This window comes from Nansenia antarctica (assembly GCF_963989245.1).
Source record: "Nansenia antarctica genome assembly, chromosome: 5".
NCBI lineage: Eukaryota > Metazoa > Chordata > Actinopteri > Argentiniformes > Microstomatidae > Nansenia > Nansenia antarctica.
Window position 1 is genome coordinate 70,040,142 of NC_137690.1, and position 17,500 is coordinate 70,057,641.

Sequence of the window (17,500 nt, forward strand, 5' to 3'; positions counted from 1 at the left end):
AATATCGTGTGTGTGTCTGTGAAAAATTCGGTGAGGTTGTGTTTATGTGTTGGAGGACTGGGTAGTCTGTTTTATATTGTAGAAGTGAAAAACATATGAGCAGAACTGTAGACGCCATTTCTCTTTGTCTGTGTGAGAGGACGCTATTGTGTGGGCGGCCATTTTTATGAGGGTGTTGCAGTGTACTGTCGGCGGAGTTTAGACGCCATCTTTGTGAGGGAAGCGTGAACGTAGAATATTTGAATGAGATAAATAGTGGTTTAACTGGATTGAAAGATATTGCGGTGTCGTGAAAAGTAATCGTTTATGAAAACAAATTGTGTTAAAGAGATAGAGATATAGTGAATTGATCTCGGGGTGTTTTAAATAGTTTAGAGTTACGGTTAAAACATTCATAGCCTTGGCTAAGAGTTGGCGCATGCGCAATCGATGCGCGTTAGCCGGAGCACAGCTCCATCTGCTGGTCGAAATACGACAATACATTTTAAAACACTAAATCCTCAGGGAGATACAGCTGAGGTCGATGAAACAGTCCGATACATTGATAAATAGTAATTTAGAGACAGATTGTAATTGAGAATTGATCATTTTGTTCCTTTCAAATAACAAGTCGATTTCCTTACAGATTGTAATGAATAATTAATCATTTTATTCCTTCCAAATGACAAGTCGATTTCTTTAAGTGTGTAATTAATAATTAATCATTCATTCTTTTCCAAATAACAAGTCGATTTCTCTACAGGTTATAATTAATATTTGTAATTTACATCTTTTATTTTAGTTAGGTCATTTCCACAGTGTTTGATTAAGGAATAGCAGAATAGTACATATTTGATAATTAAGCAGTAAAAGGGTTTTTGTGGGTCAGTGAATGCTTAGGTGTGACCAGCTTTTGTGATTTAATAATTGTGTTGACCAGAACTGTAATTAGTATTGAATGAGTAATTAAGATACATTCATAAACAATTAGGAAACACATTTAAGTATAAAGTACTTACACAGAGATTAGATTTAAGTTAATACTGCACTGACATACACAAGAGGCAAGTCTGTTATTCTGGAGTTGCAGGGTTTTTGTGGGGATGGTTAATACAGTTATATTGGACTAGCATTTGTTTAGCAAACAAGACAACATAAGGTGGGTTGTAAGAAGCGTACACCTTATCTAATATAGAATATTGTCAGCATATTGAACAAGTAGAATGGGGTCGAATTCCACGAAGCTGTTAAAAGATATTAGTGAACATCGTGGAATGTTGGCTACGTTATCCCCTATGGCTGTAGTGGGAAAAATGAATCCTCTTGTTAGGGAAATTAGCAAAATGTCTACGAAATGGAATAGCCGTTGGGCATACATTGAACAGCCGTGGCCGAAAGAGGGCAGCATTAATTTACAATTAATTGCAACATTGGAAATACTTATCAATGGGCACAAAGCACATCAAAGAGGAAAGATTAGATCAGAGAAACGCAAGTTAGAGTTAGCTATTTTAGATCTATTTAAGGTAGAGGGACAGAAAATAGCTCAGTGTCCTGCCCCCAGTCCCCCTCCATATGCTAAGGCACTGGAGGATCATTCCCAGAAGAAGAAGAAGGAGCCAAGGGGAAAAGGGGACGACAGGAGTGACGAGGAAGATGACAGCGAAGATGGCAGTGCAGACTCAAGTGATGACGACAATGCAGATGGAGGCTACAACGCGCAGGTCAGGAAGAGGATAGCCACAGCCGAAAGGAAAGGTGGGAGAAGACGCCCGGAGAAAGAGGGAGATTGTCACCGAATGTCATCAAATACATTAAAGAACTGTCCAGTGCTGATTCGGGGTAACAAGATGGAATATCATCCGTGGCATCATACAGATTTGTCTGAAGTGATCGAGAAACTCCCAGTTCTTCAAGAGGGAGGACATTCGTGGACGCGAGGGGTCGACGTGATACTGATAGGAACGCAGGTCGCGATGGGCGACCTGAAAAGACTCTTAGCTTTTATTGCAGGATTGGATACAATGCAGGAAATATTGATGAAGGCAGGACTTCATAGATATATCAATACATCAGTTTATGATCCAGAGCTTTTCGCAGCAAACAGAGGCAAACTGTGGAAAGCAATCAGGGAGATTTACCCTACTCACATTCACCCAGACAATATCATTGTGAAGCCACTGGGGGGGGATGAGAATCCCAGGGGTTATATTGCCCGTATGCACGCTCAATGGAGAAATGTGACAGGGAAAGACGCTGAAGATAACCCCTTAGAAAAATCCATAATCAGGGAAAAAATACAAGAAGGGCTTCCTACCCCAGTTAAGGATAAGCTAGCAGAAGTGGTGGGGCTACGACACATGAACAAAGCTGTTTATATAGACCACGTAGCTCATCAAGTCGAGTTATATCGAAAGAACATTCAGATACAGAAGGCACGAGACGAAGAATCCCTCAGAATATTGACTCATTTGCAATTGACTGAAAGCGAGAGGAACATAGAGGGAGTGCAGGCTTTAGCCCCACAGCAACAGCCACCTGGAGTGCAGACTGCTACTTACCAGTCCTACTCACAGGGGCCACAAGGGGGGTATCCTGCTACTTACCAGTCCTACCCACAGGGGCCACAAGGGGGGTATCCATACCCACAAGGGCCACCAGGGGTGCAAGCGGTTCCATACCAGATGTACACACAGCCTGGCCAAGGACCACCACCAGGGGGATGGACAGCAGCAGGGAAGGAGGTGCTAGAACCATGCCAATGCGACCAGAATGGACATCTAGCCTGTGCCTGCTGCAACAGGCCCCAGGGGGGCGCAGGGGGGAGCCAAGGAGGAGGATATTGGCCCCCTACTACACCTGCTCCAGGAGTGATGAACCCTTACGGAGGCCCAGCAGCTGGCCTATAGGGGTGCCCGGAAGATCCGAGTGGGAGGTGCCAGCTGGTGGTGACACAGAAGCCTGAAGGCGCCACGCACCTCCCTATGTCTAGAGAATATGTGAAGACAATCGGATTTGAGGGAATTAAACAGCTGATTCCTACAACTGAGCTTGTAGACTTAGAGTACAAGGGACAGAGAGCAACTCTGTCAACACTTGTGTCAGAACACACGCCAACAGGGCTGCTAGGGAGAGATGCTCTATGCCAATTGAACTGTACAGTAAAATGCACACCTGACAGCGGTGCTCAGGTTCCATCGACAGCCAAAGTGATTAAGCATAGAACAGACCTACAAGCTTTGCCTTTAAAGGGAGCTGATATAGAATATTGGGTTGATGGGTCTTGTTACGGGGTAGGAGAAACGTTGTGCGCTGGGTATTCCTTAGTTAAAGCACAGAATTCAAAGTTTATTGTAGAACAGGCTGAGGCAGTTCCTCAGCCTTGCTCAGCCCAGTTGGCTGAATTGATTGCCCTCACAGAAGCATGCAACTTGGGAACCGGACGGAGAGTGACAGTGTACACCGACTCTGCCTATGCACATAATGTTTGTCATTTTAATGGAGCTGTATGGAGGGGGCGGGGTTTTAAGAGAACTGATGGTACGCCTATACAGCATCACGCACAGATCATGAAGCTGTTACAAGCCATGATGAAGCCAAAGGAATTAGCTATAGTGAAGTGTGCCACACACAGGTCTGACTCATCACATGTCACACAAGGTAACAGGGCTGCAGAGGATGCAGCCAAAGCCATTACAGGAGCAGACAAGGCAGGTAAAGGTCTTCTGGTCACACATGAAAAGCAATTACAGGGCATGGTCACACTTGAGGATTTATTGATGTTACAGAGTAGAGTAACTACGTTAGACAAGAGCGTTTGGCTAGCAAGGGGGGCAAGTCAGGATGACACAGGTCTATGGAGGAATCATGAGGGGTTGGTTGTAGCACCCTCAGATTTATTAGGCATGTTAATACAGGAAGCCCATGGATTAGCACATGTGGCTAGGGGGGAGGTAAGACGCAAAATCACCAAGGAATATGGGTTTTGGAGTCCATATTTGATGGAACAGATTGACCATGCTTTAGGTCAATGTGGGGTCTGTTGGAGAAACAACATCAGAGTGGGTACACCAGTGGTGTCTGGGCATATCCCTACCCCAATAGGGCCACGGGTGGTGGACAGGGGGGTGGATGTACAGAGTAGGCAGGATGTTGTGCCAACAGGTGCTGAGGTCCCCAGAGAACCTGAGAAGGAGGAGCTACGAGGAGATGCTGTGGTGTTGCCAGAGCCAGTGGCAATGCCAGTGTTACAGCCAGTGACATTACCGGCAGTGCCTGAAACCGAGGGGACAGCGGAAAGCTGTCCAGATGCCAATGAACCAGAAACCAACGAAGCAGAGAGTGTTGACAGTCTGGAGGTCCAGCCTGGGGGTGTCCAAAGCCTGGACACCTGTGCTACTGGGGATGCTGGCGAGTGCCTGCACCATGCTTCAGATGATGCTGAGGGCGACTCCCCAGACCTTGATCAGCGTGGGAGGGGACCAGGCGGCTGCCTTAACCTCAATGACACTGACGGACGACGACCAGTTAGGAAAAGATTAAAGACTATGAATAGGGTAGTGAAGCAGAAGATCAAAGGGAACGACGGGAATGGACAGCAGATGATAGCATGGCTGGAAACGGTCTTAGGGGCATGGGAAACTTATTTTGCCAAGATAGGAGCACCTATTATAGCAGACATGATTTTTGACTTTCTTAGAAGGCAGGGCCTCATTGACTGTTTTTGGAAAATCAGTCACTCAGTCCACGTTAATGAACTTTTCAGAAGACTAGTCCTCACCTGAGGTGAAGATCTATGCATTAATGCATTCCCTTTGTCCTATGCTTACTGTTGGAGAATTATGTGTTATGATAACTGAATGTCATTATTTGTGTATTGTTTGTTTGTTTCTATATCGTGTGATTGAGGTCAGTTGAGAAGTGATGTGGTGGTTATACAAAGCTAGGAGAGAGGTTCTGTTCCTAGCGCAACGAAAATGGAAAGCTCCTGACTATGGAAGTGTTATCAATCTGAGACAGCGGTAAAGGCTGTTCTCCAACTGGGTACAAGTGCTAGTAACCTCTGACCCCGACGCTTCAAGGACAAAGAAAACATCGGTCGTTGGAAGTTTCTGTGTTGATTTGTGCATGATAAACTGTGTTTAGTTTAATTGTGATTGTTATTTTCAAAGTTCTTTTTATTATTGGTTGTTTTCTATTTTTTGTTTATGATATCTTTGGTTCCTGATACTGGTCCTGGGTTGGTCTGTGTTATTGTGCTTCTTGTGTTGTGTGTTGGTGTAGTTTTTCTGTCTGTTGTTGTTTATTTTTTAATTTTTAATTTTATTTTAAAAAAAAAAAAAAAAAAAAAAAAATTTTTTTTTTTTTTTTTTTTTTTTTTTTGAGTTAGTTTGTGGGGTTTTGTGTTTTTGTTTTTGTTTTATGGTAGTTTAGTTTCGGAACACCCTCTGGGTGGTCCGAGGGGGGATGTGTAGTATATTTCTGTAGTATGTATGATCTATGTATGAATATGTGGTATGTTTTAGACACACACACATGCCAGGGCATGCAGGGACACAGATGACCAGCAGGGACCTTTGGGGGTTGGGGAGGGACACACATGCACGCTGGCCCCTCCCCTCTGAAAGGGAAGGGGGAGAGACAGAGGCAAAGCGCTCTCTTCTCACCCAGGATCCACGGGGAACAGATGTAATGTATAAACCTGCCTGTAACTAATTAAATTATCTTAAACTAACTGTTCTTTGATTCATAATCAATAAGAATACACTACAATAGCTTCCTCCTTGTATCTCTCTGTCTATCTTTCCTGGTTTCTCTCACTCTTGCACTTGTTTACTCTCTTCCCTTCCCGGTCGGTGTTTGAGAGCCAGAGGAACTTCCTGTGTATGTTTCTTCCTCTCTCTGTGTGTTTTCTCTTATCATCCCTCCTTCCTCTCCTCCTATCTCCCGAGATGTCTGCTTTTGCTCTGAACTTGACTTTCTGTGACGCTGTGTGCTTTGGATGGTTCCAAGTTTGCATTTACATTTACATTGATGTCATTTAGCAGACGCCTTTATAGCATTTATGTCATTTATGTCATTTAGCAGACGCCTTTATCCAAAATGAATTATTACAGTAAGTACATTTGTGTGAATGTGTGTGAATCATCTATCCATCAGTCGTTTCAAGAAGAGTAATCTCTGCTCTGGCCCGGCGCCATTGGCAGTCATAATGCTGGAAGAAGGAAGAATTACGTTTGTGTATATTAGTGTGTATGTGTGCGTGTATGTGTACATGTGTGTATGTTTGTGTGTGTGTGTGTGTGTGTGTGTATGTATTTGTAACCTTGTATGCTTTTTCTTGTGTGTGCGTGTGTGTGTGTGTGCGTGTGTGTGTGTGTGTGTGTGTGTGTATGTTTGTGTGTGTATTTGTAAACTTGTATTCTTTTTCGTGTGTGTGTGTGCGTGCGTGTGTGTGTGTGTGTGTGTGTATGTTTGTGTGTGTATTTGTAAACTTGTATGCTTTTTCGTGTGCTTGCGAGCGCGTGTGTGTGTGTGTATGTTTGTATGTGTATTTCTAAACTTGCTATGCTATGCTTTTTCATGTGCTTCTTCATGTGCGTGCGTGCGTGCGTGTGTAACCGTATCCTCCCTGACGTCTGTTGCGTCCCTGTGTCCTGGCGTGACCTCAGTTTCACTTTGGGCTTTGGGTCTTGGCTGCAGGTCGCTTCTCCTCCCGACACACTGTCTCATCTTCCCTGTACTCACTTATTACTGGGCTGGAGCACCGGGCAGCAACACAGAGATAACTCTACATCTACATAACAGAGCTGGTATGGGATCAAAAGGTTTCTACTAACAGTACTATCAATGGAGAGAGAGAGAGAGAGAGAGAGAGAGAGAGAGAGAGAGAGAGAGAGAAGGGGGGGGAGAGAGAGAGGGGGGGGGGAGAGAGAGGGGGGGGGGAGAGAGGCAGAGAGAGAGAATAGGGGGTAGTGGTGGTCTAGTGGATAGTGAGTTGGACTTGGGATCGGAAGGTTGTGAGTTCAAATCCCGCCTGAAGCCACACCACTACTAGTGAGTAGGCAGGTAGAGGCAGGTAGACACAGAGACAGAATAACAGAGAGAGAGTGTGTAGATTTGGTGCAGAGTGAGTTCGTGACACTGTAGTCACTTATTACTGGGCTGGAGCACTGCACACTAACAGAGATATAACTCCCGTCTCCATCTACATAACAGTGCTGGTATGGTTTAAAAAGTGTTCTACTAACAGTACTATTAATGGTTTCGATCCGCCCATTGGATCTAATGGAGTGGACGTACTGTCACATTTTATGTCCTTTTAACGGGAGGTTTACAGGGATGAGTGTTTTACAGTTCCTGATGGTTTACAGTAGCTGGAGGCAATGCCCTGTGACTCTTTCACAGCTTAAGATAACAAGAGATGGTCTCGCTTCCCATGGAAAGTAGCACATGTATGTATGTGTTCTTTGTGCTGAATCAATGCATTAAACAACAACAACAACTGACAATTGACCGTTTTCATTTACTGGATCAAAATACTGGGTAAAATGATTGCAACCAAAAGAATGCTCCCCATATAGGGTACTGAACAATCGCCACTATGCAGATTTTGGAGTGAGGACACCCGAAGCAGTAATATTAATAATAATAATAATAAATAATTGTATCTATATAGCGATTTTCCAGGGATCAAAGACGCAGTAGAACATCTGTTTTGGTATTAGGGGGAGCGTTGGAGTAGGGGGCAAAAAGGGACAAGACATAATGCCAGCAATGCTATTGGATAGAACTGCCAGTTCTATTTACTCGTTTCAAAGCTAATCTTTTTCCCTATGAAATCAAAATCAAAAAGTGTTTTATCTGGGTTACACTGACACAAACACTTAGCACATAGAGGGCCTTTGCTCTGTGAGCCACCTACAATAAAATGGATTTATTCAAAAGATCAGTCAGGGCTCCTTTCATCCAATCAGCAATTTGTTACGCAGCTTTAAACTGTTAAACAGTCGTACAGAGGTCACCGTCCCTGCAGAGAAGAGGAAGGGGAAAAACAGGAAAATGGGAATACGCTGAGGAAGTGCAGAAGTAGTTCAGGGCGAGGATATTAACTCACAGTGTAGAACAGTTGTGGTTCTGGTTACAATCCCCCTTGGTATGGGTGTGTGTGTGTGTGTGTGTGTACGTGTGTGTGTGTGTGTGCGCGCATGTGCGGCCGTGTATGTGTGTTTGTGCATGTCACTACGGTGACTGAACCATCTGGCCTTCCTATGACCCCTGACTGGCCGCCATATCGACTGACTGACTGACTGACTGACTGACCCCTTCAGCAGACTGTTGCCTGCCTTTTCCACTGCGGTGGATGAACAGAGATGTAAAGTGTGTCACTGGCTCAGGAAACAGCAGAGGAAAGACCTTAATCCAGGCCAGATACCTCCCCCGTCCCTTCATAGACCCCTTCCTCCACCCCTGGTCCCTCCATTGACCCCCCCCGTCCCCCCATAGACCCCCCCATCCCCCCCGTCCCTCCATAGACCCCCCCGTCCCTCCATAGACCCCTTCCTCCACCCCTGGTCCCTCCATAGACCCCTTCCTCCACCCCTGGTCCCTCCATAGACCCCTTCCTCCACCCCTGGTCCCTCCATAGACCCCTTCCTCCACCCCTGGTCCCTCCATAGACCCCCCCATCCACCCATAGACCCCCCCATCCCCCCATAGACCCCCCCGTCCCCCCATAGACCCCCCCATCCCCCCCGTCCCTCCATAGACCCCGCGTCCCCCCATAGACTCCCCCCATCCCCCCCGTCCCCCCATAGACCCCCGCGTCCCCCCATAGACCCCCCCATCCCCCCATAGACCCCCCCGTCCCCCTATAGACCCCCCCATCCCTCCATAGACCCCCGTCCCCCCATAGACCCCTTCCTCCCCCCCTGGTCCCTCCACCGTATTCCTAACATACTGATACACCCACGCTTGCAGGTCCTGACACAAAACATGACCAACACACAGTCTTACAAGTTTGGACACACTTTCCCATTCAATTGAATGGTAAAAGTGTGTCCAACGGTTGACTGGTACTGTACCTCTACACTAATTCATGGGCGTCAACATCAGGATGACCTCTTTACGTGCTCATCAACTGGTGTAGCTAGCTACGTTTTGGCACTTGTTGACATTGCACAGAGTGAGAGGAAATGTCTCTGTGATTGAGCAATAAAAACACACCAGAGAGTAGACACTAGTCTAGAAATTATGGCAGCCAACACTGCCATAATTTCATTAGATAATGTCATCACATAAACATCATCCCGGCATGAGTTGGAGGAGACATAGTGGAGTTTTAGTTGAGAAGATTAACAATAAAAAACAGCTAAAAAATTATACACGCAAAACACCATCATAAACAAACAAACACATAACTCATAGAAACACCAATGAAGGACATGACAAATGGCGTCGTGTTAAACCTCAGATGTCTTTGACAAAGATCGTTTACTGGCATTTTGGTCCCAAAGAAGTGTTGGTATGACAGGAAGGTCTGTAGGGCAGAGAGGACTGGGTCCTTTAGAGAGGAGAAGGTCAGAGAGGACTGGGTCCTTTAGAGAGGAGAAGGTCAGAGAGGTCTAGGTCCCTTAAGCCGCTTTTCCACTACGGTGCTGACCTGGTGCTGACCCGGGTCAGCCCGCTTCGTTCCCCTTTTCCATTCGTCGTTCCAGGTCGCTTCGGTCCCAGGTCAGCTCGCTTCTTTAGCTCCACATCAGAGCAGGGTCTAAAATGTCATATCCGGGTCTCTTTGCCAGGCTGCGTGTGACGTGTGACGCTGCACACCGTTGATTGGTCAATGGAAAATCGTCATCCCATGTCCCATCCCATATTATTTCTTCACTAACCGCCATCTTGAAATACCACATTCACTCTAGGAAAATGTCACTACATTTTCTGTAATAGCTTATTAATAAAGATTCTGAAAATTAAGCTGACCATCGTATTATCTTAGTTTAATTAATGTCATTTCAATGAATCATATAACTTTTATTTACAACAAGCACAACACAAAAATCGCTATTATGCACCGTGTTTGTCCGTGAATAACACCGGCTGTGGAGGTGGTACAAACACAATACTCCTTTGCTAACTTCACCATCTGTCTACGGTCATTTTGAGCCCTTAACCACCGCGCTGACACCCCGAGAAATATGCTTTTAACCGTAAACTCGATGAACCGGGAGTTCGCCCGCAGCCGTCCAGCCATTTTCGCCGTTCACTCATGAGTCAAATGCCGGTTTTAACAGGGAATTCGCTCCGCGCTGTGTCCACGGTGATAGGAGTGGAGGATCGACTCCATTCAAAAACTTTTGAATTCCCTGGCTTCTCCTCTTTCCGGACATGTTTGAATTGTTATCCTAACCCCCGGTAAACCGAAGTTATTAACCCGCAAACGGCACCGTGTTTGTCTGTGAATAACACCGGCTGTGTCATGAGTCAAATGCCGGTAGATTCGCGTCTTGTCGGCGTTTCCCGATGATGATACTACAGTTCATAAAGCAGACAAGTGAAGGCAGTGGTTTTAAGGGTTCAAAAAACATGACTTTATTATGTGTACATAGCTTCCTCTCTCTCTTTCTCTTTCTCTCCAAAAAAATCACGGCTGTTGCTGTGTACACCCGGAAGCTTTTTGCCAGGCTGCGTGTGACGCGTAACTCCGCCTACTATCGTCTACTCCTCCTACTAGTCCGGGTCGGTTTGTGTATAATGGAAAACCAGAACAGATCAAAGTGACCCGACCTGACCTCGAACTGATCCGAACTGCACTAACGCGGGCTGCTGATGGAAAAGCACCATTAGAGAGGAGAAGGTCAGAGAGGTCTATTGTTTTCCAAGACTGCAGTGTCTACACATTTGCACTCTGAACAAAGACACTTACAAGGAGGTGCCCAAGTTGATGGTATAACCGAGACTTGCAACCCTCAAACTTTGCGGGTTCGAGTCGGCTTTGGGGCAATTGTGACAAAAGTGCTTTTGTTTGCTAATTTTTGTTGCTATTGCTAATACCTGCCCTGACAACCATGTCCTCACCCACTCGAGGGGAACTCTAAAGCCTATAGGGCATGGTTCTAACTCGGTTAGTACAACGTTTCTAGCAGGGCATAGAGGATCCACGTACATCTTCAGATTGACGCATATTACTGTCTGCTGTATTGGAATGCTATAGATACAAACTCTCTAACCCTAAACATAACATATTTGTACAGAGTTTGTATCTATATAGCATTCCAATACAGCAGACCGTAATATACGTCAATCTGAAGATGTACGTGGATCCTCTATTTTCCGTTCTCAGTAACTAAAGTCATGCCAAACCAACCAGATAAGATCGCTGAAAGATTTAACCACTACGGAAAAAGTATTTGCGTCACAGCGTTCTGTGTTCACAAGACTTCACGGCATCACAGGACAAGGCATTCAAAATATGTTATGGGGCCAATGCAAATCAGATATGATTATAAGTGATCACAGAAGAAAAATAAAACGTTGTTTTTGGAGGACGAGATGGAACACTTCAGGGCCAATTCAATTATTTTCTAAAACCACTTCAAAATTAAGTTTATAAATCTTTTTAATTTAATTAAAAAACCTTCCTGACTTGGTGGTGTTGTTAAGCCGCTTCTCACAGGAAGGACCGTCTGATGTGTGTTTGTGGTGGAGGAGGACCAGCAGCTAGGAAACTCAATCACAGATCACAAGATGGTATAGTGGGCCTCTGGTAGAAGTTGTCCTTTGTTCGTTTGTTCACTTTGTTCATTTGGCTACAGCGACTTTGGCGAGTCACACCATTTTGATTGGCCAGGACGGTGCAAACGAACAGCTCTCTGGTCAACAAACGAAAGAAAATTAGTTCACAATTTCATTATCATTGTATTTGTAAGAACCTAAGACGTTTGATTCAAGTCCAACAATTGTCGTTTAGGTCAAAGCAGGTGTATTTTGGGCGATACTTTCTATTTTCCTAAAACAGTTTCCCACATGCCATAAGGCCATAAGGCCATGCCGTATGATTTGTATAATGAACGTTATATAAAGTTGTTTTTTTGTGGCTGAGTCAAACAAGCTTTCAAGACCTGTTATTTGAGAATAGCTCCTAGCTATCTGCCATCATAATGTATCTGTTACGGTACATTTGGGAATACGGTACATGTGGGAAAACTAGGGTTAAGGTTAGGTGCTAGGCAGTGGTGTAGTCTACGTGATACGCAGGACTACGCCGTATACCCACTAGGAAAGGACAAGGATTTCCGTATACCCACTTAAAAATGTGTGAGGATACGTAACAGCGTTTTGTGACAGAACTTTCACACTTTCATTCATGAAATTCACCCCATCTGTGTTACAAAACACTTGACTTTTGGACCATTGGGACTGACTATAGCGTCATATACCATCAACGGGGGGAAATGCGACATGAAATATGTCAAAATGCAGCACTATCATGCACAGATCAGCCTTATATAACATGTAATGTAATGTATATAAAGTTAGACAGGGAGCGCAGATTTAATTTTATGGCGTTCCCAAATGAACGATATGAGGCTGGGAGGGGAAAATCACAGTATACCCACTATAAAAAACTAGACTACACTACTGGTGCTAGGGTGACTTGGTACATGCTGGCATGTCTAACCCTAACCCTAACCCTAACCCTAACCTTAACCCTAGCATCCTAGCACCTAACCCTAACCCTAGTTTTCCCACATGTACCGTAACATATAGAACTGAGAGGAATAGTCAACCAAAGCATACATGGAATCCCCTGTGAATCCTGTTAGGTGAATCGCTCCATCTGTAAAGCCCTATTCTCAAACTACATCAGACGAAAACGTGCAGGTGGTATGTGATCTTCACTGGGAACTGTCTGTAGGAAATCCTGCCAAAGACCTCTTCCATCCTCCCTGACTAACCATCGCAAGCAGATGTATCCACCTGTTTGAAAATGAGAGCTTTAAGCCCACTAAAAATACTCTCTCTGTACGTTCTGCCTCGGCTCTTTGGATAGTTTCCTGAACCTTTTCTCACCAGGGCTGTGAGTGTATATATAATATAGCTTCATGTAACCAATAGACCTATTTTTCCCTGATCACTACTCTTTTGCTTTGTGTTATTTGGAAGAGCGTTCATACTTGGTGTAGTGCAAAACCCAGCTGGTCGCCACATGTTAGCGCAACAAGAAGGAAAGCACCATTTCCTCTGGAGGGTCTATAGGGGGAGCTCATACCCTTACCAAAGTGAGAGAGACAGAGACAGAGACAGAGACAGAGAGAGAGAGAGAGAGAGAGAGAGAGAGAGGGGGGGAGAGAGAGAGAGAGGGAGAGAGAGAGAGAGAAAGAGAGAGAGAGAGAGAGAGGGAGAGGGGGAGGGAGAGGGAGAGGGGGAGGGAGAGAGAGCTAGGTCCTATGGCATTAATCTATCATCATCACCAATAAAACATTTAATATACATAAACATAATCATTTCCTCCATTCCACACTTTCATTATAGAGTTCATTATTTACAATAACCAACCACTTGCTAGGGAAAGACATCACCCCCAAACACACAACGCTACGTATACAGCCTGGAGCGGTGGTGACACAATGGAGACTGAATTAACCAACCATTCCTCACTGTCACTCTCATGAGAAACTGGCCGACGTCCAGCTAACCAGACGCCTCCGGGTACCGTATCAGCTCTGGGACGCGGCGGCGACGACACTGCAGAACCAGTGAACCCTCCCGGGACACCAGTGACATAATGGGAATCTTCACATCCTCACATCTTCACATCCCAGATCTGAGACCAGAGGGAAGAGACAGGAGCGGCACCAGCCTCCGCTCTCGTCCGTCACGACAGATCATACTGGGTGGTTAGACAGAGTCCTACTCTGGGTGGTTAGGTAGAGTCATACTGGGAGGTTAGGTAGAGTCTTACTGGGTGGTTAGGTAGAGTCTTACTGGGAGGTTAGGTAGAGTCTTACTGGGAGGTTAGGTGGTTAGGTAGAGTCTTACGGGGAGGTTAGGTGGTTAGGTAGAGTCTTACTGGGAGGTTAGGTAGAGTCTTACTGGGAGGTTAGGTGGTTAGGTAGAGTCATACTGGGAGGTTAGGTGGTTAGGTAGAGTCTTACTGGGTGGTTAGGTAGAGTCTTACTGGGTGGTTAGGTGGTTAGGTAGAGTCTTACTGGGAGGTTAGGTAGAGTCTTACTGGGTGGTTAGGTAGAGTCTTACTGGGAGGTTAGGTGGTTAGGTAGAGTCATACTGGGAGGTTAGGTAGAGTCTTACTGGGTGGTTAGGTAGAGTCTTACTGGGAGGTTAGGTAGAGTCTTACTGGGAGGTTAGGTAGAGTCTTACTGGGTGGTTAGGTAGAGTCTTACTGGGAGGTTAGGTGGTTAGGTAGAGTCTTACTGGGAGGTTAGGTAGAGTCTTACTGGGTGGTTAGGTAGAGTCTTACTGGGAGGTTAGGTAGAGTCATACTGGGAGGTTAGGTAGAGTCTTACTGGGAGGTTAGGTAGAGTCTTACTGGGAGGTTAGGTAGAGTCTTACTGGGAGGTTAGGTGGTTAGGTAGAGTCTTACTGGGAGGTTAGGTAGAGTCATACTGGGAGGTTAGGTAGAGTCTTACTGGGTGGTTAGGTAGAGTCTTACTGGGAGGTTAGGTAGAGTCATACTGGGAGGTTAGGTAGAGTCATACTGGGAGGTTAGGTAGAGTCTTACTGGGTGGTTAGGTGGTTAGGTAGAGTCTTACTGGGAGGTTAGGTGGTTAGGTAGAGTCATACTGGGAGGTTAGGTAGAGTCTTACTGGGTGGTTAGGTAGAGTCTTACTGGGAGGTTAGGTAGAGTCATACTGGGAGGTTAGGTAGAGTCTTACTGGGTGGTTAGGTGGTTAGGTAGAGTCTTACTGGGAGGTTAGGTGGTTAGGTAGAGTCATACTGGGAGGTTTGGTAGAGTCTTACTGGGAGGTTAGGTGGTTAGGTAGAGTCATACTGGGAGGTTAGGTAGAGTCTTACTGGGAGGTTAGGTGGTTAGGTAGAGTCATACTGGGAGGTTTGGTAGAGTCTTACTGGGAGGTTAGGTAGAGTCTTACTGGGAGGTTAGGTAGAGTCTTACTGGGAGGTTAGGTAGAGTCTTACTGGGAGGTTAGGTAGAGTCTTACTGGGTGGTTAGGTAGAGTCTTACTGGGTGGTTAGGTAGAGTCTTACTGGGAGGTTAGGTAGAGTCTTACTGGGTGGTTTGGTAGAGTCTTACTGGGAGGTTAGGTAGAGTCTTACTGGGTGGTTAGGTAGAGTCTTACTGGGTGGTTAGGTAGAGTCTTACTGGGAGGTTAGGTAGAGTCTTACTGGGAGGTTAGGTAGAGTCTTACTGGGTGGTTAGGTAGAGTCATACTGGGAGGTTAGGTAGAGTCTTACTGGGTGGTTAGGTAGAGTCTTACTGGGAGGTTAGGTAGAGTCTTACTGGGAGGTTAGGTAGAGTCTTACTGGGAGGTTAGGTAGAGTCTTACTGGGTGGTTAGGTGGTTAGGTAGAGTCTTACTGGGAGGTTAGGTAGAGTGATACTGGGAGGTTAGGTAGAGTCTTACTGGGAGGTTAGGTGGTTAGGTAGAGTCTTACTGGGAGGTTAGGTGGTTAGGTAGAGTCTTACTGGGAGGTTAGGTAGAGTCTTACTGGGAGGTTAGGTAGAGTCTTACTAGGTGGTTAGGTAGAGTCTTACTGGGAGGTTAGGTAGAGTCTTACTGGGTGGTTTGGTAGAGTCTTACTGGGAGGTTAGGTAGAGTCATACTGGGTGGTTAGGTAGAGTCTTACTGGGAGGTTAGGTAGAGTCTTACTGGGAGGTTAGGTAGAGTCATACTGGGTGGTTAGGTAGAGTCTTACTGGGAGGTTAGGTAGAGTCTTACTGGGAGGTTAGGTAGAGTCTTACTGGGAGGTTAGGTAGAGTCTTACTGGGAGGTTAGGTAGAGTCTTACTGGGAGGTTAGGTAGAGTCTTACTGGGAGGTTAGGTAGAGTCTTACTGGGAGGTTAGGTAGAGTCTTACTGGGAGGTTAGGTAGAGTCTTACTGGGTGGTTAGGTAGAGTCTTACTGGGAGGTTAGGTAGAGTCTTACTGGGTGGTTAGGTAGAGTCTTACTGGGAGGTTAGGTAGAGTCTTACTGGGTGGTTAGGTAGAGTCTTACTGGGAGGTTAGGTGGTTAGGTAGAGTCTTACTGGGAGGTTAGGTAGAGTCTTACTGGGTGGTTAGGTAGAGTCTTACTGGGAGGTTAGGTAGAGTCTTACTGGGAGGTTAGGTGGTTAGGTAGAGTCTTACTGGGAGGTTAGGTAGAGTCTTACTGGGAGGTTAGGTAGAGTCTTACTGGGAGGTTAGGTAGAGTCTTACTGGGTGGTTAGGTAGAGTCTTACTGGGTGGTTAGGTAGAGTCTTACTGGGAGGTTAGGTAGAGTCTTACTGGGAGGTTAGGTAGAGTCTTACTGGGAGGTTAGGTAGAGTCTTACTGGGAGGTTAGGTAGAGTCTTACTGGGAGGTTAGGTAGAGTCTTACTGGGAGGTTAGGTAGAGTCTTACTGGGAGGTTAGGTAGAGTCTTACTGGGTGGTTAGGTAGAGTCTTACTGGGAGGTTAGGTAGAGTCTTACTGGGTGGTTAGGTGGAGTCTTACTGGGTGGTTAGGTGGAGTCTTACTGGGAAGTTAGGTAGAGTCTTACTGGGAGGTTAGGTAGAGTCATACTGGGAGGTTAGGTGGTTAGGTAGAGTCTTACTGGGAGGTTAGGTAGAGTCTTACTGGGAGGTTAGGTAGAGTCATACTGGGAGGTTAGGTAGAGTCTTACTGGGTGGTTAGGTGGAGTCTTACTGGGTGGTTAGGTAGAGTCTTACTGGGAGGTTAGGTAGAGTCTTACTGGGAGGTTAGGTAGAGTCTTACTGGGTGGTTAGGTGGTTAGGTAGAGTCTTACTGGGTGGTTAGGTAGAGTCTTACTGGGAGGTTAGGTAGAGTCTTACTGGGAGGTTAGGTAGAGTCTTACTGGGTGGTTAGGTAGAGTCTTACTGGGTGGTTAGGTAGAGTCTTACTGGGTGGTTAGGTAGAGTCTTACTGGGAGGTTAGGTAGAGTCTTACTGGGTGGTTAGGTAGAGTCTTACTGGGAGGTTAGGTAGAGTCTTACTGGGAGGTTAGGTAGAGTCTTACTGGGAGGTTAGGTAGAGTCATACTGGGAGGTTAGGTAGAGTCTTACTGGGAGGTTAGGTAGAGTCTTACTGGGAGGTTAGGTAGAGTCTTACTGGGAGGTTAGGTAGAGTCTTACTGGGAGGTTAGGTAGAGTCTTACTGGGTGGTTAGGTAGAGTCTTACTGGGAGGTTAGGTAGAGTCTTACTGGGTGGTTAGGTGGAGTCTTACTGGGTGGTTAGGTGGAGTCTTACTGGGAAGTTAGGTAGAGTCTTACTGGGAGGTTAGGTAGAGTCTTACTGGGAGGTTAGGTAGAGTCATACTGGGAGGTTAGGTAGAGTCTTACTGGGTGGTT